General features: G+C 41.8%; 1 long non-coding RNA gene across 2 annotated transcripts; it reads left to right on the top strand.

Moving 5' to 3' along the window:
• Positions 1–2,600: 2,600 nt before the first annotated feature.
• Positions 2,601–21,016, top strand: LOC123726760 (uncharacterized). Of its 2 annotated transcripts, XR_006758897.1 has the most exons (3): positions 2,601–3,013; positions 13,844–14,054; positions 17,572–21,016. It is a non-coding gene; the product is annotated as an uncharacterized lncRNA (long non-coding RNA). The 2 variants fall into 2 exon arrangements; XR_006758896.1 differs by lacking the exon at positions 13,844–14,054.
• Positions 21,017–23,814: the final 2,798 nt, after the last annotated feature.

The following is a 23,814-nucleotide window of genomic DNA, read 5'->3' on the forward strand; positions in this document are numbered from 1 at the left end:
TCATACTACAATTCTCACCAAGTTGGCGCGACGCGTAGGGTGCTTGCCTTTCACGCCAATGACCTGATTTTACTTTCCCGCCCCTCTATTTGCTACAATATTTTAGGAAAGTGACATCTTAATGACCAACAATCTTACTCTAAAAACTTTTGTCAAAAAGTTTGGTCAGTCTGTGAAAGTTAGAAACTTCCAGCATGAATTGACAGTCATCCCTCTGACCAAAGGGAATCAAGGTGGTTGGATAATATAGCTGCAGTGGTGCTATGGTTCCAAAAGTGCTGGTGATAAAATTAATACACATTTCAAAACAAAAGCCTATGATCATGTATGGAGTTTTGGAAATGTTGTTAAACCCAACAGTCTATACTCTATAGCACAAAGTTTGATGTCCCCAATGATAAAATGGCATGTTACTCTAATTGTCAGATGTGGTACAGTTTACAATAGGCTACTTAGGCCTACCATACCTTCATCCTGGTTAAATATAAACCTTCCCAAGTTCTTTCACGTCATCCCGCTCCTCCGCACACTCCACTGGCTTCCAGTTGAAGCTCGCATCTGCTACAAGACCATGGTGCTTGCCTACGGAGCTGTGAGGGGAACGGCACCTCCGTACCTTTAGGCTCTGATCAGGCCCTACACCCAAACAAGGGCACTGCGTTCATCCACCTCTGGCCTGCTGGCCCCCCTACCTCTGCGGAAGCACAGTTCCCGCTCAGCCCAGTCAAAACTGTTCGCTGCCCTGGCACCCCAATGGTGGAACAAGCTCCCTCACGACGCCAGGACAGCGGAGTCAATCACCACCTTCCGTAGACACCTGAAACCCCACCTCTTTAAAGAATACCTGGGATAGGATATAGTAATCCTTCTAACCCCCCCCCCAAAAAAAAAATATATAGATGTACTATTGTAAAGTGATTGTTCCACTGGATATCATAAGGTGAATGCACCAATTTGTAAGTCGCTCTGGATAAGAGCGTCTGCTAAATGACGTAAATGTAAATAAAGGTGAAATAAAAAATAAAATAAAAATAAATGAGAAGAATAGGCTATCACAGCTGATTCATCCTGGCTCCAGGTCATCTATAAGTCTATGCTAGGTAAAGCTCCGCCTTATCTCAGCTCACTGGTCACCACAGCAGCACCCACCCGTAGCACGCGCTCCAGCAGGTATATCTCACTGGTCATCCCTAAAGCCAACACCTCCTTTGGCCGCCTTTCCTTCCAGTTCTCTGCTGCCAGTGACTGGAACGAATTGCAAAAATCGCTGAAGCTGGGGACTTATATTTCCCTCACTAACTTCAAACATCAGCTATCAGCTAACCGATCGCTGCAGCTGTACATAGTCCATCTGTAAATAGCCCACCCAATAGACCTACCTCATCCCCATATTGTTTTTATTTACTTTGCTGCTCTTTTGCACACCAGTATCACTACTTACACACCATCATCTGCTCATCATCATCTGCTCATCTATTACTCCAGTGTTAATCTGCTAAATTGTAATTACTTTGCTAATATGGCCTATTTATTGCCTTACCTCCTCATGCCATTTGCACACACTGTATATAGACTTAATTTTTTTTCTATTGTGTTATTGACTGTACGCTTGTTTATTCCATGTGTAACTCTGTGTTGTTGTTTCTGTCGCACTGCTTTGCTTTATCTTGGTCAGGTCGCAGTTGTAAATGAGAACTTGTTCTCAGCTACCTTACCTGGTTAAATAAAGGTGAAATAAAAATAAAATAAATACAAATGAAAGCATTCCGTTTCTAGCATTATCTCCACTAGCAAGGGTATCTTGGGGAAATACAAATTGAGGGGAATTAGGCCTAGTATACATCATTTAACTCAAATATCCACAACTCAAGTCAGGGAGCCACATTGTCTGACTGATTCTCTCTCTGGTAGCCTATTTCATTGAACACAAAGGCAATAGTGGCCAACAGTACTACACAGTGCCTCTTCTCCCAGGAGACTAACAATCAAAGCCAGTAGCCTCTAACATTACTGCTAGATAGCCATGTAAATACGAACCTCAGTGGCAGAGATAAAGCTCATCTGAGATCTTGAATAGGCTGCTGTTTACCGTAATCAGGATATTGTTGTACTAACCTTGTCCTTGGCGATACTTTCTTTGTTCTCGATTCGATGTCTCGTATGAACACCTGTGTGCAGTTGCAGGTGGAACTCCAAAAAACAGAGAATATTCAGAAAAAGATTCAATCCACTTTCGGTATTGAGTGAGAAATGCCTCTTGCATGTGTGTAGAGCTTTCTTTTGGTCGCGGTACGGGAAGGGCTGTAACTAAGGCTACTCCTAAAAGCGCCGCAGCCGTTTCGCATAGAAACAAACGTCTAGTTACTGTAAAGTTGTTGGGAAATGCGAGATGTGCAGCAGCTAAAATGCTGAGGAGCTCCTACAACTATGCAAAAAGTGGATTTCGCGAATCCTCTGTTTTTTGGAGTAGGCTACCTGCAACAGCACACATACGTTTATGAGATACACGTTTCTTCCTAGGTTAAGGGTCGAATTGTAAAATACATGTGTTTGATTGAATAACTAGCCTAATCTAACTGTCGTGGTCATACATCTGGACTCTTCATCATCATCATCAACACTTTGAATTACCGAGGAATATTACTATAGCAACTGGTTGCTAAGGGAACGAGACACCACCATTATCCTCTTGTTGTGTGACTGAGAGGCGGGATTGGAGAAGTGCACGAGGAGGGGTGGGAACTGGGAGGAGACGTGGGACGCGGAGACCGGAGCGTGGTTGAAATTCCACCAAATGGATAAGAGGCAGACAAAAGTTTGACACGTTTATGTTTTCAGTGGTTGACCGACACGAATGAACGAGTAAACGCTGCTTTTAGCCTAGTGAAGTATACAAAATTAATACCTCAGTATTATTTATTCACCGCACTGAATCTCCACGAGGGCACAAGTCCGCATGACGATTTTCGCGTAAAGAGAGGCAGCGCGGGAGAGCTGACTTGTAGCCTGGCAGGTATGTTCTGCTATTTTGAATAAAGCTAGCCATACATGACAAGTTTTAGCCTATTATTAATTTAGTATAGCTAACTAAATTAATGAAGCCATCTAACAGCAATGCTGTTGTGGGCTTTCACATGTAATTAACTACAACCAGGAGCCTATAATGAATGAAGTCAGTCCTACCGTTTATATTATACATAGGTTATTATAACACAAGGTAAACACACATTTACAATAATTGTTAGGTCTATGTTATTAGCTTAAAATGTACTGATACAAGTACAGAAACATTCCCTCTGACATAGCCAGAGGCAATCTAGGCTACACTGCAATTAACACTATACACGCTGTTCTACAGTGCTGTTTTGATTCTAAGAACTCGGTTGTCTGCCATAAAGTCTTATTATCTCTGTCTCTATCACAGACATGCATGACCAAGGAAGATAGGCTACATAAACAGATAAAAATAGAGAAATAAGGCGCAAGGTAGACAGAGGACGAGAATTAACAGTGAGAGGGTAAGAATTGGAGAGTACGCTCTGTGATGGAAATGCCAGAGCACATCAGCTCCGCACCGACGCCTAGTTTGATGTAAGGAAGTAGCCTCCTCGATTGCCTCTCCAGTGTGAGGGAGATGAGGCCAAACCAGGGGCCTTGTATGTGATCAGACCTATTGAAGGTGGGGTTCGTGTATGGATGTGAGTATGAAAGTGTGTGTATGCATAGCTGTAAGTATAAGAATGTATCAGTGTAAATACGTTGCCATTTGAGTTTTGCCACAATGTACTAGTATCCGGAGTATTTAAGTGTTAAACCTCATTCCTCCTGTTCTACTTCAAAAGGATTTCTTACAATTTCTTCTGTCCTCCAGAGATAGGGGTGCATTTTGTTTAAAATATGTTTAATCAGGAATTCATAGTAACTAAACGTGTGTGTGGGGGGGGGGGGGGGGTGAAAGAGAGAGGCAGTTTTAAAAAGGACAAAATATAATTTTACTGAGGGATGTGATGGAATGAGAGTTGGATTGCACTCCAATCATGCAGGAAATTCAGATTTATTCCCAAACGGATTAAGTCTTATCTACGTCTGACAAAAATGTTGAAATACAGGTACAGGCGTTTTGAAAGACTGTTAGAAAACTTGGATAGAGGTTACATTTTCTTTGGAATCGACCATATATATATATATATATAGTTGGCTGTGACACTTCCTCAGGGAATGGCAGGGATATTTTTTTACTTCAAATATTTTATTTCAATACAAAAGTACTGTACAGTGCCTCAACTTACTGTATTTTGTTGTATTGCTCAAGATACACAACAATACTATTAGTCTGTTCTTTACATTGCGTTTGAATACACTTTAGTATCACACATATACAATTATCCAATGAGTGATATACTGTATGAATCATTTGTCATCAGATGCCTATAAGTGTGAGAACAGAGTTTGGGGAGGACAAAGTGCCGGAGATAGGGCCGAGTATTTAAGTGTCAAACCGCATTCCTCCCGTTACACTTCTGAATGATTTCTTAACATTTTATGATGTCCTCACATATCAGCCTCAGAGCATGTTATTCTCTGAGTAACGACTCGCGTGACCTGAGCTAGATAACACCTTTAGCTTGTTAGATGCATCACAACTGTGGCTATAGCTGTTCCTACTCAGGGCCTGAAAACATTGTCACGTGAAGAGAAATTAGGTTGTTCCCCTTCCAGGCTAACTCCATTAATCTTAACGCTGGAGGCTGAAGCACTTGTAGCCTACGACTACTTTTTTCCCCTACCCTGTAGCCATAGTCATGGGAAGTAGTTTGGGGGGGAAATCAGAATTAAATAATTGCCAGAGCTGAAGCTGTCTATATCAGTCCACTAATACAGGACTAGTAAAGTGTGGAATATAAAAACACATGCTTGATATGTTTCCCAGTTTCTTGAAATACTTTGCAAATGCAACTTATTTCTATGTGAAAACTAAAATGATCTTATGCTAGTGAGTGCGTACATTTTCATATTGGTCTCCCGTGGGAATCGAAGCCACAACCCTCGCATTGCATGCGCCCTGCTCTACCAAATGAGCCATATCATCACATCACATCATCACAAACCACCTGATGCTTGAATGTACTCAATTACTGTATTGGCCATTGTTTTTCTTCATGGTGATGGAAAGTCTACAGGTACAAACCTATAAATGACCAACCTATGTACAATACAATATAATGTACATTTATATTAAGAGGTTTGTAAGGATGCAAAATTAATACAACACAAAAAGTGGTTGTTTTTTGAGTGGCACAGCAGTCTAAGGCACTGCATCTCAGTGCAAGAGGTGTCACTACAGTCCCTGGTTTGAATCCAGGCTGTATCACATCCGGCCGTGATTTAGAGTCCCGTAGGGCGGTGCACAATTGGCCCTGTGTCATCTGGTTTTTGCCGGGGTAGGCCGTCATTGTAAATAAGAATTTGCTCTTAACTGACTTGCCTAGTTAAATAAAGGTGAAATAAAAAATTTGATCAAGAAAAATATTTAATTTGATGTGGATGTTTTGTGTCTTTGCCCATAACTTCCCTGTAGCTCAGTTGGTAGAGCATGGTGTTTGCAACGCCAGGGTTGTGGGTTCGAAGTCGCTCTGGATAAGAGCGTCTGCTAAATGACTAAAATGTAAATAACTTTGCACCTTTTGATGTAAATGTTTGAGGACAGGGTTTTGTTCTTTCTGGATTCCATTAGAATGGCAATGGCAGAGAAAGGGACAGGGCAACAACTCTTGTAATTCCAAAGATTGAATCCTGACAGTTTCATTAAATAGTACCCGCAAAACACCAGTCTCAACGTCAACAGTGCAGAGGCGACTCCGGGATGCTGGCCTTCTAGGCAGAGTTGCAAAGAAAAAGCCATATCTCAGACGGGCCAATAAAAAGAAAAGATTAAGATGGGCAAAAGAACACAGACATTGGACAGAGGAACTAGAAGGCCAGCATCCCGGAGTTGCCTCTTCACTGTTGACGTTGAGACTGGTGTTTTGTTGGTACTATTCATTACAGCTGCCATTTGAGGACTTGTGAGGCGTCTGTTTCTGTCACGAGCGGAATGAACAGTTTAAGGAGTGAGTCAAGCGCAGGAGACTGAGGTCCGTTGGAACAATCTTAATTTAATAAATCCACGGGTAAGTTTCACATACGGCTGGGAGCATAACAGTCAGGAAAAATGACAAAAAAAGAAGCTCCGCTCAAAAGGCAGACGGGGCGCAGCCCGGCAACCCTAATGCCTATATCATATAAGTAACACCACACGTAACAACGAACAATCCCGCACAAATCCTAGCTAAACACAGACAGACTAAATACCCCCCCACTAATGACAAACACAAAACAGGTGCACACAAAAAACAGACATAACTAATAGACACTGAAACACAGATCGGTGGCAGCTAGTAGGCCGGCGACGACGACCGCCGAGCGCCGCTCGACCGAGGAGAGGCGCCACCTTCTGTGGATGTTGTGACAGTTTCTCAAACTAGATACTCTAATGTACTTGTCCTCTTGCTCAGTTGTTCACCGGGGCCTCCCACTCCTCTTTCTATTCTGTTTAGAGCCGTTTTGCGCTGTTCTGTGAAGGGAGTAGTACACAGCGTTGTATGAGATCTTCAGTTTCTTGGCAATTTCTCGCATGGAATAGCCATCATTTCTCAGAACAAGAATAGACTGATGAGTTTCAGAAGAAAGTTCTTTGTTTCTGGCCATTTTGAGCCTGTAATTGAACCCCCAAATGCTGATGCTCCAGATACTCAACTAGTCTAAAGAAGGCCAGTTGTATTGCTTCTTTAATCAGAACAACAGTTTTCAGCTGTACTAACATAATTGAAAAAGGGTTTTCTAATGATCAATTAGCCTTTAAAATGATAAACTTGGATTAGCTAACACAACGTGCCATTGGAACACAGGAGTGATGGTTGCTGATAATGGACCTCTGTACGCCTATGTACGTAGATATTCCATAAAAAACCTGCCGTTTCCAGCTACAATAGTCATTTACAACATTAAGTGTCTACACTCTATTTCTGATCAATTTGATGTTATTTTAATGGACAAAAAAAATTGCTTTTCTTTCAAAAGCAAGGACATTTCTAAGTGACTCCAAACTTTTGAACGGTAGTGTATATATTTTTTAAAGTATTTAAAAAAATATATTTTTCAGGGGGTGCTGCAGCACCCTTAGCACCCATACTTCCCTCAGCTATGCCTGCAACCCACGGTTACCTGTGTAAGACAGTCTGTGGCATCAGCAGTGTTCAGGCCCTCATTCAGTTCTTCAGGGAGCTGTGAGCGCCGTCAGTCGCCGATTACATTAATGTTTGGGCTGTTACCGGCTACAGAGCTCACCACGCTGGCTCACCGTGCTGGCGCCACATGAGTCATCCTAAGTGACAGCTGCCATTACCGCCACAGACAAAGAACACAATGGGAGATCGATAATGACTACGCAAGGCTAATAGCAACAGTGATGCATGGCAGCGCGACGTTACCATATCCCCCAAAGGGCTCGAGTGCGGCTGAGAGGGTCAACCGGAAGCAGTCATACAGTAGTTGACCATTATTTACCACGAGTAACACGAGTGTTTTAAGCATAGGGTTTGAAAGGGAAGGGATGTGAATCAATCTTAATGAAGCCAATTCTGTACTCAAACCTTACTACTGTTGTACAAAATGAAATGTAGTGGAATAAGGGTCGTCGGCTCAACCCTCGCCTGGGGGTCCCAACAACTATGTGGTTCATCAAACCAACTTTACAGTGCGGATTTAGCCTAATAATGTCAGTATTCTCTGTATTCCTGTTAAAAATAACCATTAGGATATATTTTTGTTGTTGAAATTCTCTTCTAAATGCTCAGTGTACAGACTTACAGAATTGATACACTGGATGAAGAGGGAAAGCATTGTAGGTTTTACATGATACATTGGACGCGTATAAATCCCAGAGGAAGAGGTGCGAGCCACGTGATCCAGTGTTCTCGGATGTGAGCCCGCACACATTGTTTTCTTGGAAATAGAACCAGAGCATAATTTTAACTCGCAGCATGCAGCTTTGCTTCACTCACACGGCCAGTGTAGCAGGTTTTCATTGACCGCAATGGAAGTGTAGTTTCACTTGCGGCTCACGCCCAGCAAAAATGTAGCAGGTCTGTTAAGGTGACCCCAGTCTACACTTACCAGAAGTCATTGATAGTCTGAATATTATTACATTCGCGGTGCTCTCCATAGCATTGTGTTACCCATAATTCCTATCCTAACCACTGAATTATTCAGTTTTTCATTCCCTTTTGTCTGTAATTGTCACAGGAAGATTGCAAAATCATGAGATTTATATTAGTCTCAAGTAGTGGACATTTCCTATGCATTCTTCTTTCACATTTGACTCACATTTCATATGTGGTGCATATCGACCATGAGCCATGAACTGCTGTCGAATTTGTAGAAAAAACAAACCAGAGGCATTTATTTCAGTGTTTGTAAAGAGCAGCCCTATCTCGTATGAGCAACTCAAATGCTGATACGTTTTTACATTTAAAAAAAGTATTGATGTCATATGAAAAAGTATAGTTGACCCAGAATCAGCTATGTGTATTCTTGAATCATCCAGAAATGCTGAAGTGTACAATATTAATGAATCACACCTATCCCACTCACACATATACACACACCTCTACGCATTATAGAAACCTGCGATCTCTCTTTTTTTCACACGTAAATACTGACTATCTGCGGATAGATATGTATTCTCCCCCTCTCTCTGTCTCCCTGGCAGTGGAAGAGATAACAGTAATCAAATTCCAGCCATGTTAATGTATTATACCATACTCCCAGATGGATGTTTGGGTGGGATGCCAAGAATGTGAAGTAAATGATTGGTCAGTATTCTCATCGTCTATGCTCTCTGTTGTGGAACTAGATGAATGTCCTCTCAGACTGCTCGTGTTGAGATGAAAGAGCCATGCTTGATCCACTGAATAATGCAGTGGGTTTTCTGATTGGAAAGGCAAAGTCAATTTTCTATCCAATAGACGAAAACCTGTAGTCTTACAAGTCAGAATTAAGTATCAAGATTGTCAGATTGCCACCTGTTAGTGTGAATTCATGGCAAAAATGACAATTTATTGCACAATAATTGGGATATTAATCAAATCAAATAGTATTAGTCACATGCGCCGAATACAACAGGTTACAGTCACCTTACAGTGAATGTAAGGTTACCGTCACCTTACAGTGAAATGCTTACTTACAAGCCCCTAACCGACAGTGCAGTTTCAAACAATATGGATAATAATAAGAGATGAAAGTAACAAGTAATTAAAGAGGAGCAGTAAAAAATAACAATATAAAACAGGGGGGTGCCGGTACAGAGTCAATGTGCGGGGCACCGGTTAGTTGAGGCAGTATGTACATTAGAGGTCGACCGATTAATCGGAATGGCCGATTAATTGGGGCCGATTTCAAGTTTTCATAGCAATCGGTAATCGGTATTTTTGGCCACCGATTTGCCGAATTTTTATTTATTTATTGAAAAAATATATATATATTATAAATCTTTTTTTTTTTTTTTTTTTTTTTTTAACCTTTATTTAACCTGGCAAGTCAGTTAAAGAACACATTCTTATTTTCAATGACGGCCTAGGAACGGTGGGTTAACTGCCTTGTTCAGGGGTAAAACGACAGATTTTTACCTTGTCAGCTTGGGGATGCAACCTTACGTTAACTAGCCCAACGCTCTAACCACCTGCTTTACGTTGCCAAGGTAAGTTGCTAGCTAGCATTAAACTTATCTTATAAAAAACAATCAATCATAAACACTAGTTAACTACACATGGTTGATGATATTACTAGTTTATCTAGCCTGTCCTGCTTTGCATATAATCGATGTGGTGTGCATTCGCGAAAAAGGACTGTCTTTGCTCCGACGTGTACCTAACCATAAACATCAATGTCTTTCTTAAAATCAATACTCAAGTATATATTTTTAAACCTGCATATTTAGTTAATATTGCCTGCTAACATTAATTGATTTTAACTAGAGAAAATGTGTCACTTCTCTTGCAAACAGAGTCAGGGTATATGCAGCAGTTTGGGCCGCCTGGCTTGTTGCGAACTGTGAAGACTATTTCTTCCTAACAAAGACAGCAGACTTCGCCAAACGGGGATGATTTAACAAAAGCGCATTTGCGGAAAAAAAGCACAATCGTTGCACGACTGTACCTAACCATAAACATCAATGCCTTTCTTAAAATCAATACACAGAAGTATATATTTTTAAACCTGCATATTTAGCTAAAAGAAATCCAGGTTAGCAGGCAATATTAACCAGGTGAAATTGTGTCAGTTCTCTTGCGTTTGTTGCACGCAGAATCAGGGTATACAGAATCTGGCTCGTTGCGAAATAATTTGCCAGAATTTTACGGAACTATGAAATAACATTGTAGGTTGTGCGATGTAACAGGAATATTTAGACTTATGGATGCCACCCGTTAGATAAAATACGGAACGGTGCCGTATGTCACTGAAAGAATAATGTTTTCGAGATGATAGTTTCCGGATTTGACCATATTAATGACCTAAGGTTTATTATATTATAGTTAAATCTATGATTTCATATTTGATAGAGCAGTCTGACTGAGCGGTGGTAGGCAGCAGCAGGCTCGTAATAGTCAAAGGTATATGGTTTAGAGAGAAATAGTCGACGCGTCATAATTCCTGTAATAACTTGCGGCTGAACTTGAAAGGGGTTCCTTCGTTATTTTACCATTCATGTCTTCCATAGAGAATGTCTTGATCTACTTCAAATAAGGTCTGTGTTTTGTGCTTAAACCGCCTCGGCGTTTTGATACCCGTGTAAATCTCACTAGGTAACGTTTGTCAACATATTTTCATAAATCCATTCTATAAAAAAAATTATCTTCGCTTATATTGATCAGAGTTATATCCTATGGATATCTACAGTTATAAAACTGGCAAGGTGGTGTAAGCCTAAACCAAACACAGACCTTATTTTAAGTTAATCTAAAAATATCATATGGAATAAATGAAGGAACCGCTTTTCAGATTTTGCTAGGTGTCATGGGAATTATGACTTGCACTTTGGTAGTCAATTCTTACCATGCCCATTATTAAAATAGGATTTCCTGCATATAGAAATTACAGTTTTTGTTTTCAGTATTCATCACAGGTAACTTAAACTCTATTTTTATTATTCAAACAGTTGAGAGTATTTGTCTCCTAAGCAGACTCTTCAATATCGTTGTCACTTCAGAGCTGTGTGTGGGGGGGGGGGGGGCGATATGAATATTCTGGGTAGCCATTTGACTAGATATTCAGGAGTCTTATGGCTTGGGGGTGATTAGAAACCTCTTGGACCTAGACTTGGCGGTCCGGTACCGCTTGCCGTGTGGTAGCAGAGAGAACAGTCTATGACTAGGGTGGCTGGAGTCTTTGACAATTTTCATAGCCTTCCTCTGACACCGCCTGGTATAGAGGTCCTGGATGGCCGGAAGCTTGGCCCCAGTGATGCACTGGGCCGTTCGCAATACCCTCTGTAGTGCCTAGCGGTCGGAGGCCGAGCAGTTACCATACCAGGCAGTGATGCAACCAGTCAGGATGCTCTCGTTGATGCAGCTGTAGAACCTTTCGAGGATCTGTGGACCCATGCCAAATCTTTTCAGTCTCCTGAGGGGGTTTTGCCGTGCCCGCTTCACGACTGTTCTGGTGTGCTTGGACCATGTTAGTTTGTTGGTGATGTGGACACCAAGGAACTTGAAGCTCTCAACCTGCTCCACTGCAGCCCCGTCGATGAGAATGTGGGCATGCTCGGTCTTCTTTTTCCTGTAGTCCACAGACATCTCCTTAGTCTTGATCACGTTGAGGCAGAGGTTGTTGTCCTGGCACCACACGGCCAGGTCTCTGACCTCCTCCCTATAGGCTGTCTCGTTGTTGTCGGTGATCTGGCCTACCACTGTTGTGTCATCGGCAAATTTAATGATGGTGTTGGAGTCGTGCCTGGCCGTGCAGTTATGAGTGAACAGGGAGTACAGGAGGGGGCTGAGCGCGCACCCCTGAGAGGCCCCTGTGTTGCGGATCAGCGTGGCGGATGTGTTGTTACTTACCCTTACCACCTGGGGGTGGCCCGTCAGGAAGTCAAGGATCTAGTTGCAGAGGGAGGTGTTTAGTCCCAGGGTCCTTAGCTTATTGATACGCTTTGCGGGCACTATAGTGTTGAACGCTGAGCTGTAGTCAATGAATAGCATTCTCACATAGTGTCCCTTCTGTCCAGGTGGGAAAGGGCAGTGTGGAGTGCAATAGAGACTGTTGGGGCAGTATGCAAATTGGAGTGGGTCTAGGGTTTCTGGGATGATGGTGTTGATGTGTGCCATGACCAGCCATTCAAAGCACTTCATGGCTACAGACGTGAGTGCTACGGGTCGGTAGTCATTTAGGCAGGTTACTTTAGTGTTCTTGGGCACAAGCACTATAGTGGTCTGCTTAAAACATGTTGGTATTACAGACTCGGACAGGGAGAGGTTGAAAATGTCAGTGAAGACACTTGCAAGTTGGTCAGCGCATTCTCGCAGTACATGTCCTGGTAATCCGTCTGGCCCTGAAAGCCTTGTGAATGTTGACCTGTCTAAAGGTCTTACTCACATCGGCTGTGGAAAGCGTGATCACACAGTCTTCCGGTTCATGCATGTTTCAGTGTTATTTGCCTCGAAACGAGCATAGAAGTAGTTTAGCTCGTCCAGTAGTTTCGTTTCACTGTGCAGCTCTTGGCTGTGCTTCCCTTTGTAGTCTAATGGTTTGCAGGCCCAGCCACATCCGATGAGTGTCAGAGCTGGTGTTTCATCGGAGGACATAGCAGGATTTCTTATAAGCTTCCGGGTTAGAGTCCTGCTCCTTGAAAGTTGCCGCTCTAGCCTTTAGCTCAGTGCGGATGCTACCTGTAATCCATGGTTTCTGGTTGGGGTATGTACGTAGGTCACTGTGTGGACGACGTCATCGATGCACTTATTGAGGAAGCCAATGACAGATGTGGTGTACTTCTCAATGCCATTGGAGGATTCCCGGAACTTATTCCAGTCTGTGCTAGCAAAACAGTCCTGTAGCTTAGCATTTGCTTCATCTGACCACTTTTTTATTGATCTAGTCACTGGTGCTTCCTGCTTTAATTTTTGCTTGTAAGCAGGAATCAGAAGGATAGAATTATGATCAGATTTGCCAAATGAAGGCTGAGGGAGAGCTTTGTATGCATCTCTGTGAGTGGAGTATAAGTGGTCCAGAGTTCTTTCCTTCTGGTTGCAAATTTAACATGTTGATAGAAATGAGGTAAAACTGATTTAAGTTTCCCTGCATTAAAGTCCCCGGCTACTAGGAGCGCCGCCTCTTGCTGAGTTTTTTTCTTGTTTGCTTGTGGCGAAATACAGCTCATTCAATGCTATCTTGGTGCCAGCCTCTGACTGTGGTGGTATGTAAACAGCTACAAAGAATATAGATGAGAACTCTCTCGGTAGGTAATGTGGTCTGCAGCTTATCATGAAAAACTCTACTTCAGGCGAGCAATGGCTCAAGACTTCCTTAGATATCTTTCACCAGCTGTTGTTTACAAAAATACATAGACCACCGCCCCTTGTCTTACCAGACGCCACTGTTCTATCCTGCCGGTACATCATATAACCAGCCAGCTGTATGTTGATATTGTCGTCGTTCAGACACGACTCCGTGAAGCATAAGATGTTACAGTTTTTAATGTCCCGTTGGTGGTTTAATCTTCCCAATAACTCGTCCATTTTATTGTCCAAAGTTTGCATGTTTGCAAGCAGAATTGAGGGGAGTGTGGGATTATTCGATCGCCTCCTACTCCTCAGAAGGCAGCCCGACCTCCGGCCTCTCTTTCTCCGCCTCCTCTTCACGCAGATCACTGGGGTCAGGGCCTGTTCCAGAGGGAGCCGTATATCCTCCACCTCGGGCTCGTCAGAATCGTGAAAGAAGAAAAAGGATTCTGCTAGTCCGTGGTGAGTAATCGCAGTCCTGATGTGTAGAAGTTATTTTCGGACATAAGAGACGGTAGCGGCAACATTATGTACAAAAATAGTAAAAAAAAATAAGTTACAAACAACGCAGATAAACTAACAAAAAAACACAATCGGTTGGGGGCACATAAAACGTTTTCCTTCTGCTCCGGCGCCATTTTAGCATCATTACGGAGTAGAAGTAGATTTTAGAACATTACGGAGTAGAAAATGGTGGCTGTCTGTATATTGACAAGATTGCAAACATGACAGTCTCAGCCACACAGGCATGAAGTTGAATGGCATTAGTAACATATGGTGTGGTTGGTTTGGTAGGGTTCATATTTTACAGTAATATATATCTTTCATATCTAAAAGTAGCTTTGAGATGAAGTATTTGCGTAGTTGATAAAGATCCCATGGGCATTGTGTTGTGATCTTTGTGGAGGCTGCTGGCCTGTAAAACAGATATATGGGAATGTACAGGTGCTATCTAGAACCTTAAAGGGTTCTTCAGCTGTCCCCATAGGAGAACCCTTTAAAGAACCCTTTTTGGTTGCAGGTAGAAGGGTTCTACATGGAACCAAAAATTGGTTATCTTTTGGGGACAGCCAAAGAACCCTTTTGGAACCCTTTTTTCTAAGAGTGTAGATGAAGAACCTCACACATACCAACCTCTTAGATGTAAGTCCCCTGTTTAAGGGACCTGTGTGGTTCTGGTACCGGTTCTGACCAAAACATTTTTGGGTACTTTTTCCCCCTTTTTCTCCCCAATTTCGTGATATCCAATTGGTAGTTACAGTCTTGTCCCATTGCTGCAACTCCCGTAAGGACTCGGGAGAGGCGAAGGTGAAGAACCATGCGTCCTCCGAAACACGACCCTGCCAAGCCGCGCTGCTTCTTGACACACTGCTCGCTTAACCAGGAAGCCAGCCGTACCAATATTTGTACAGTGTACTTGAGCTTGTGTCTTCAAACGTGACTACACCTCAGCAATTTTTACCAGAAAGGTGAGATTTTAACCTTTCTTGGAGTATGCAGCATTACTTGTTATTGTATATGGCCCTGTCATGATAAATAATTACTATTTGAGGATAACAGATTACATTATCAATTACATATAGTTACATTTAACAGTGTTAAGGAGCAAAGGGTTCAAATATTGAGGCTGTCACTCTGTGACACCATGGGTTTTTGAGGCAGCATTGACAAAATATCATTTTGAGAAAGAACTTTGATGGATTACCTGACAAGGAGCCCATAAGTGGCCTCTGAAAGGCAGACAGAGGCGAGAGAGGCGCTGCATTGGGTGACAAAGTGACAGAGGAGTAGAGTTATGAATAAATAGGCTGGGAACACAGAAGGGTATATTGCATTGGGGTAAGAGGTTACCAGATGAATAGATAGCGACGAAGACTGACGAGGATGAGGAACGTGGGGTCTGATCAACTGTGGGGGAAACAAAGTAGTTGAAATGGAAAGAGACAGACAGTAGAGGGGAAAACAAACAGACTGACTGACGGACAGATAGACGTAGGGACAGTTTCACAGGGAGTCACACAAACAGACTGATTAATAGAAACAGACAAATGTAAGCGTGAACAGAGAAAGCTAAACAGAAACAAAGAGAAATCTAAAATACAAAGAGAGAAAAACATTAACTGTGATAGAAAAAGACAAACAGACTTACAAACAGACAAAACAGAGACAAGACAAACAGAGAGAGAGCCAGACGTAAACATAAATCTGCACAGGGCTGTTGGCCGTTTTGGAACACGCCCAGGTGCCCTGTGGCGCCTGCTTACGTCTACGGCTCCCTGGCGACGCCCTTCAACTCCCATTTCCCCATCACCATGACGCCACGGAGCGTGACCATGGATCAGAGACTCACTGGCCTCAGTGGAGCACCCCAGACCGCTGGCACTGGGGCCCCAGCTTTATCGCCAGTAACGTCTGCATGACAAAGCAGCCACACACTGGGGAGCATGGGGCACACTGGGGACTAGGAGAAAAGCCAGTAATCATAGCACGATTTATACACCCACCTGCCTATGCAATACCACCTGCTCATGATCCTGTTGCTCCCAGACAGTGGAACATTATGAAACATACAAAAAGGTCAGACTTCTGTTGCCTACTATTACGTAAGAAGCTAGATCTCTTTGGCATTTTGATGATTAAACACTTTTATGTCAGGCGTGCTGCTTAATAATCTCTTGATTCAACGGTTACAGGTGGAGGATTAATAGTAATATTTGTCCAAATTATAATTTTTGCTTAAAAGCTAGCTATAATTTCAAGTTTCTGCAATAAAATAGTACTGGCCATATTCTGGGATATATATGGATATATCCCCACAAATAAGATTTATTGCTGACAAGTTAACATTTCTCCCAAGCTTTGAGGGTAAATGTCCAGAAATAAAATTCTCTGCAATTGGATATACAGATGTAGGATGTTAATTTGAGGCAGTTTGCTACAGCGGGAAAATAATCCTGCATCAACAAGAAATGTGCATTATTATTTGGATTATAATTCATGGATATTGTTGTAGGGGTTGATACTTTTTCATAATGGATAAGTCTAAAATATCTAAATTGCAATTACTAACTTCAGAAGCCTTTTTCAACCTCACATACACTACAATTAAAAAATGTCCTGCATTGCAAGACATTTATCCTGCAACAGGGTGATCAAATTACATATGTAATACATATATTTTTGGGATCTCCATCCATACCAATATACTTACATATATCAGGCACAGCTCAACACCCCTGTGATTATGTAATCACGTTCACAAGAACAGCTCTGTTGTCACTCACACTTTCCTACTTGTTTTTCTCCCTATTACGATCACAAACACCACACTGCATCGTAACACTGCACCCTTTACCATTCACACCATGCTCAGAGACACACGCAGTGAATTTACTTGGTCCAGCCCTCGAGCTGAAAGGATGGCAGCCTCTTTTCTTCAGTCTTCACAGTAGACTAACGAGGTCTAAGTGCTAACCCCATGCCACTGTACGTGCCCTCTCACACAACAGGGCTAGGTTATTCTGAAAGAGGGAGGCAAGGGGATTTTTTTTTTTCAATCAATAAAATCGAGCGTCTCATGGCGCAGTTCGGGAGGAATAGCCCTAGCAGGGAGGAAGGAGAGGAGGAAAAACTGTTGAATTTCTTATATTTTATGGTCAGTTGTAGGTTAACTCCTGAAGATGGTAAGAATAGTGCTTTTAAAGAACGACAACAAATGTGCAGTTTGTTACCTGAAACTCTTTTTGGAAACATTAAAGTCGATCATGAAATCATTTCAACAGGTTTTGAAAATGTTTTTTTAAAAAGTTTTGAATTTGTACCTTTATTTAAGAAGGGAGTCACCATTGAGACCAGGTTCTCTTTCACAAGGGAGCCCTGCATATAGAATTTCATAAGACAAAAACAGAAAACAGAAAAAAGAGAATGTATTTTTTCCACTTACACACTACAAGACAATAACTCCTTTGGTTTTCCACAGCCACCAGCAGCGTCACTATCCCTCTACCTACCACACTGAGTTGACCTCCTCAGTGCTTGTGTGACGGGTGGTGAGGGTGAAGAAGGAGGGAGAGTTTATCAGTGACCCAACTTCGCCCAAGATGGATGAGGATTTCCTGAGCAGTACCCCGACTGCCTCTGAATCAGACCTGTCCTCATCCTCTTTTTTGACATTGGAGGCGAAGGCAGCCTTCATCTTTGTCCTCATCCTTTTCCTCGTTTTGGGCCTCCTGATCATACGCTGCTTCCGTATCTTGCTCGACCCTTACCGCAGCATGCCCTCCTCTACCTGGACTGACTACATGGAGAAGGACACCTTTGATTACCGTATTGCCTGAGGGGTCCTTCCTTATCAAAGACTGCTGTACTGCATTGCCTGAGGTGCTGGTGACCAGAGCTGCTGCATTGCCAAAGAAACATAAAAGATAACTATCTAAGAGAGTTTCCACATGTCCGGATTCAGCACATTGAAACACATCTTCTGATTCCTGAGTGTTATCTTGAGATATGGACTGACTACAGAATTGCCTGAGGAGTCCTACTATGAGGCAGGAACAATGGCAGTGGGAGGTTCTTCACCTTGGCCATAAGGGGATCACAGTGTTTCCTGAGCCCTTAAACATTTCCGAAATACTGCAATGCCAGAGGGGTCCTTCAATGGTGCTACGAGGGAAGCTGGTGTTTTGCCCAAGGGACAGGCTACAGTAACTGAAATAGAAAAGCTGTTTTTCTCTGGAAGGAAGAGGGGGAGCCTGTCCTCTCCTGCAGCAAGTGATATAACTATTCCAGTGACTGAGCACAGCTTGATCACATCACCTCCTAAACCCGACCTGGCATACTAAGAAGACCACCTCTTTGTACACAGCCCTTTCTGATTTGTGTTCTAAAATGTTGGTTTTGGTAAAGAGAGATATCTTTAAAGCTGTACTCAATGGCCTAGGTTTTAGGTTACTGTACTTAGTCAGTCAGTAACACACACACATAGACACACACACACACACACACACACAGTCCTACAGGCCCCCTGTACAAACACACTACACAAACTATTCTCCTACACAAAGACACCCACACAGACTCACAACACTCATGCACTCTACGCTCATACATCCTCAGAAACATGCAAAGACCTACAATGACCATCACACTTTGTCCAATATCACACCCCAGGAGCCTTCAGACAAACGTGGGTTTATTCTGGCCACGTCAGGGGAATGAGTGCAGCACTTTCCTCTCTGTGACGAGGGGTGGGAGTGTGTGTCGTTATCTCTCAAATTAGCCTGCAGTTTTCCCTTTTCTGGGAGTGCATTTCAGTTTAGCCACTGACGATGAGTCTCATTACTCTGGCTGTCACTGACAGTGCAGTGACAAGCCTGAAGAAAATTATTTCTACGTCATTTTAACAAAATAATTCAATGTGATGATGTTGAATCAGCGTGGAAAACTGGTTGAATTTGCAAAAAGTAATCAATGTAAGGGAATTTTAGCCTAAATCCAATGACTGTGATTCTTTTGTTGTTGATTTCACGTTGAATTCACATTGGATGACAACTCCACCAAATGTAAATCAAAACTAGACGTTGAACTGACGTCTGTGCCCAGTGGAGCAACAATTCACTGAAACATGGCAATTACTACTATACAGATGTAGGATCTTAATTTGATTAGTCTTTTGTTGCTGAGAATTTACATGCACAGCAGGAAATGCAACCATTTAGTGCATTTAAGGTTTAAAAAGGCTTCTAAAGTTTGTTTCCATTTAGACATTTCCAACTTGATTTGCCCTAAAAATGTGTTTTATCAACCCTTATGAAAATGTCCATTAATTATAATCCACATAATAATTCACAATGTCCTGTTGCTGGAGGATGATTTTCCTGCTGTAGCAAACTGACTAAAATTAAGATCCTACATATGTAGCACAAGGCTCCTGAAGGTTCTGAATCCTAACTTGAAATAAATTTGCGTAACTCATAGGTCCCCAGTTCAGAAACTATCTCAATCGACTAAGAGAGTCAAGTAACCAGGTGGCATTATTGGTGCTGTATACTGGCACAGATGTTCACCAAATGCAGACTTTCTCTGTTTCTAATCCATTTAATGCTCTTAGTCTGTCTCCTCCTCTTTGTTAGCTCTCTGCCTTACATATAAAGCTTGTTTACATTTGACAAACTGGTGGTGGAACAGCCTGGGAGCCTATAGAGTCATAAGACATATATTACCCTTTAAGATAGTTGCCCTTTGAGGGAGTTCTGCATGTATATTCTCTGATGAATGTTTCCTGTTATGATGAGCTGCTGCTCTACCTGCAAAGAGACTCAGATGATCCGTGTTGTTTGGGAAATTGGAAATGTGTGTTACTGTATGTGATTAAATTGGGCATTTCTTTGCATATCCCAAACCTTAGAACATGTTTGCTCCTCCTTTGATGTTCTAGTCCAGGGATGGGCAACTTTGATGTGGGTGGGAGCCACCATAAATCTGAAGTCATTATGAGGGGCCGCAGTGGCTCACGGGGCTGCATACCCACATCCATAATCGCACATGCAGTCAGAGACAGCCCTAGACTTTTGGGGGCCCTGAGCAGAATGTTTTTGTTTTTTGGGGGGAAATTCATCCGCAGGCGTGCAAAAGGACCAGTTCCCCATCCCTGCTCTAGATGCCATTAGGCATGTCTCTGGATAACAGCGTTTGCTAAATGACTAAAATGTAAATGTTAACTAAGGGGTGGTTTTATTATTGAATTAGATCATAAGTCATTTGACATAAATATCCACACATGTTTTATTAGACAGCGATACTATGATCTGACATATTGACCACATATCAGTTTCATTGGAATGTCAAGAGGAGAGATGGAACTCAGTTGACTGTATTTTCCAAAAGATTGTGACATTTTTTGGTTTTTGCATATGTCTATTTACAAGTCCTTATTGTTGTACTCGCTCATCAGCTTACTGCATTGGTGACAACAATTCACATTGATCACAAACAGGGCAGTGCATAAAATCTTGCTTTGTTTTGGCATTCAGTTGAACATGGGTAACTTCAAAAACATGACTTAAGTGAGAATATTGTGTTTACATTAGAAGTTTATTCCACTGTAACTCTGTTACTACACACACCGTCTCAATGCAAATGCTTTGATACAGATTCGGGATGGTGGTCAAATTACATTAGAAACAAGCCTATATTCCATTTTAGACTTTATGTACAGAGTTCAAATTACAACTTGTTGAATTACTTGATATGACTAGAAAAGAAAGTATCTTTACAGTATATTTTGTTGTTATTGAGAGTTATTCTAGTAGGATAAACCTGCTGTTTACGTACAATGGTCCAGCCTACTGTTTAATCTGTGATCTCTTTTACAAGTGTTTTTTTTCCTTGTTTGGTAAATAAATAAAGCTTCTTCTTGAATTGAGTAAGATTTATGTTGTCGCTCTCTGTTGCTCACTTCTGCACATCCTCTCATATTGCCTTTTGATGCCAAACCTGGAGTTCAGCAAAGCACGCAAGCTAGCTAAATCTGAGTGAATAAATGGAATAAAGTCTCTGTCACATGGCAGAACAAACAATGCTGACCTTTTGGACTGCGGAAAAGTTGTCTGAATTATCGATCTATGAATCAAGCAGTAGTAGTACAATTGTTTGTCACAAAATTCTACTTTGCCTATTTAATTAAGTGTTCATAGATCACTATCAGGAAATGAAATATGTTGTAGTATTGGGCCACTACAATGGGCTGCTCATCTATAGATCATTATATAATTAAATACATCTCCAAATACTATCAAAATACAAACAATTCTACAAACAGGTCATTTCCATTACAGGACCTATATAATTACGTTTCTGCATACATGGAGGAGTCTAACTCTTGGGTTTGGCGCTGGTCAGCTGCATCTTGGGAGTGTTGACGGCCATGTTAATTAAGCCCCAACAGACGGTTGGTGCGGCCAAGCAAAGAAAAACCCTGTGGTGATCTGCCTCAGCGCACGGCAAAATCACAGGGCGTCACCGCAAGCCACCATACAAAATCTGTCACCACACTGTCTGCAGTGCCAGCCTTATCTGGGGGGTAGTGATAGTGCCAATTTGTTTTCAGTCAGTGGCACTTCTTTTTCTTGACAGACACACAGCTTTTCATATCTGCCACATAGAGAATTGGCTGTGGACCGATTCAGTGCTGAACAAATTCAGTCACCGTGGAATTTGGAAGGTTTTGGTGCCCTGGGCTAGCTGGAGCAACTCTACCAGCTGAACCTCACTGTGCCATATGAGTCCAAACTGTACTTCAGGGCTTAGGCCTTCAGATATATTACATATTGATAAAAGAATGTGTCACCTATGTATTTCTATCAAAATAAAAATCCTTTTCCATTAGAGTGGAGGTTTTTAGGTTTTCAGCATTATTGATTTTCGTGCACAGAAACATAATGAATTCCTTGAGGCAAAGGATCTCAACAACTTGAATATTATGTACCTGTTTTATTATTATTAAACCTTATGCTATTTAATGCTTACTTTTTGATTATGTTCGATTCATAGACATACACACTAATAAGAAACATTAAAAAGATTAGTTAGGTGACAGTATTCGTATAATATTCTTTGGGCACCACTGGAATTCACTCACTTCAACATTTTGAAAGAAACTGCATAGTCCTTCCATACTCTGACTACAATTTCATTTTAGAAACTACTGATCCCAAGGCATATTATAAGTTCTGTAGGACGTTCCTGTAGTGCACCCTCTGTATTTATTCACGTTGTCCTTGCTTCCTCTCTTCAGGTGGGTGAAGAACACTCTAGTGAGCCCCACAATGCAATTACACTAAAAGGTGCTTCATAGTGAGGGAACAGTCCGCAATCACTTTGAAACAATGTTGCACGCCTACCAATGTAATGTGAGGGTAATGAGCCCACAGTTAATGAAACACTCATGTAATTACTTAATGGAGGAGGATCGTGGGGAGGCGCAATCTGATGTTTCCCCAAACCTTTCCGGTGCGGTAAGAGTATCCAGCAGTTTAGTCAGGACCGAAAGCGCCCTTTATGCACAATGAATGTGTAAACGGGGATGGATTTCAGGTTCAAAGTTAGTTTGTGGTGTCCTATGATGAGCGTGTTTTTGGTTTTCAAGTTTATTCAAGTTCAACCTTTTATAAGCACACTATGTAGGACAGGACACAGACCATGCCTATGTCCTTTCCTAATTTGAACGATAACGATTAAAACCCTACAATTCAATTCAGAGTTTAGAGGCGAATATTGTTGTATATATGCAGAGTATTTAAGTAGTAAGGTTTTGCTGAAGAGAATATCTAAAATGGTGGCAGTGTTGTCTAATCATGAAAGTGAGGCCACGCGACAGATATATAGTGTTTGCCGGAGCTCTTTGATTGACAAGTCCACTTTGCCCCCTCCCACCCATATCACCACAACCTGCCTTCTGTTCTACCAATCCAGCGGTTCCCATGGAAACCAGACCCAAAATAGGACCTAGTGGTAACACCGTCTCCCACTTGCAACCTCTACTATTTATCAGGCATACGGACCGGGGAAGGGAGAAAAGAAAAGACCATGACCAAAAAATAGGATGAGAGTAAATTCATGGGAAAACTGTTAGCATACCTGTAAACATATTTACGTTAGCTGGTTTTCTCCATTTCAGATATGTTGATTTTTTTGTTTGCTCAGAATAATTTTCCAGTAGCAAGTAGGGCAACCTGGGGTAACTATCACCTCTAAGAACAGTGTCCAATTGCGGACACAAAAAAACATTGCTCCATTGTAAGGGAGGGGGGCAGTTGCCCCCAACACACTCACCTTAACTTTTACTGCTTTATTAAAAACGGATCACAATTTTTATCTCTAAACAAGTGAATTATTTGTCTTTAGGCTCCCCTAATGGTATATATTCACTACCGGTTGAAAGTTTTAGAACACCTACTCATTCAAGGGTTTTTCTTTATTTTTACTATTTTCTACATTGTAGAATAATAATGAAGACATCAAAACTATAAAATAACACATATGGAATCATGTAGTAAGCAAAAAAAGTGTTAAACAAATCAAAATAACCACCCTTTGCCTTGATGACGGCTTTGCACACTCTTGGCATTCTCTCAACCAGCTTCATGAGGTAGTCACCTGGAATGCATTTCAATTAACAGGTGTGCCTTCTTAAAAGGTCATTTGTGGAATTTCTTTCCTTATT

The sequence above is a fragment of the Salmo salar genome, chromosome ssa14 (genome assembly GCF_905237065.1).
Source record: "Salmo salar chromosome ssa14, Ssal_v3.1, whole genome shotgun sequence".
NCBI classification, from domain to species: Eukaryota; Metazoa; Chordata; class Actinopteri; order Salmoniformes; family Salmonidae; genus Salmo; species Salmo salar.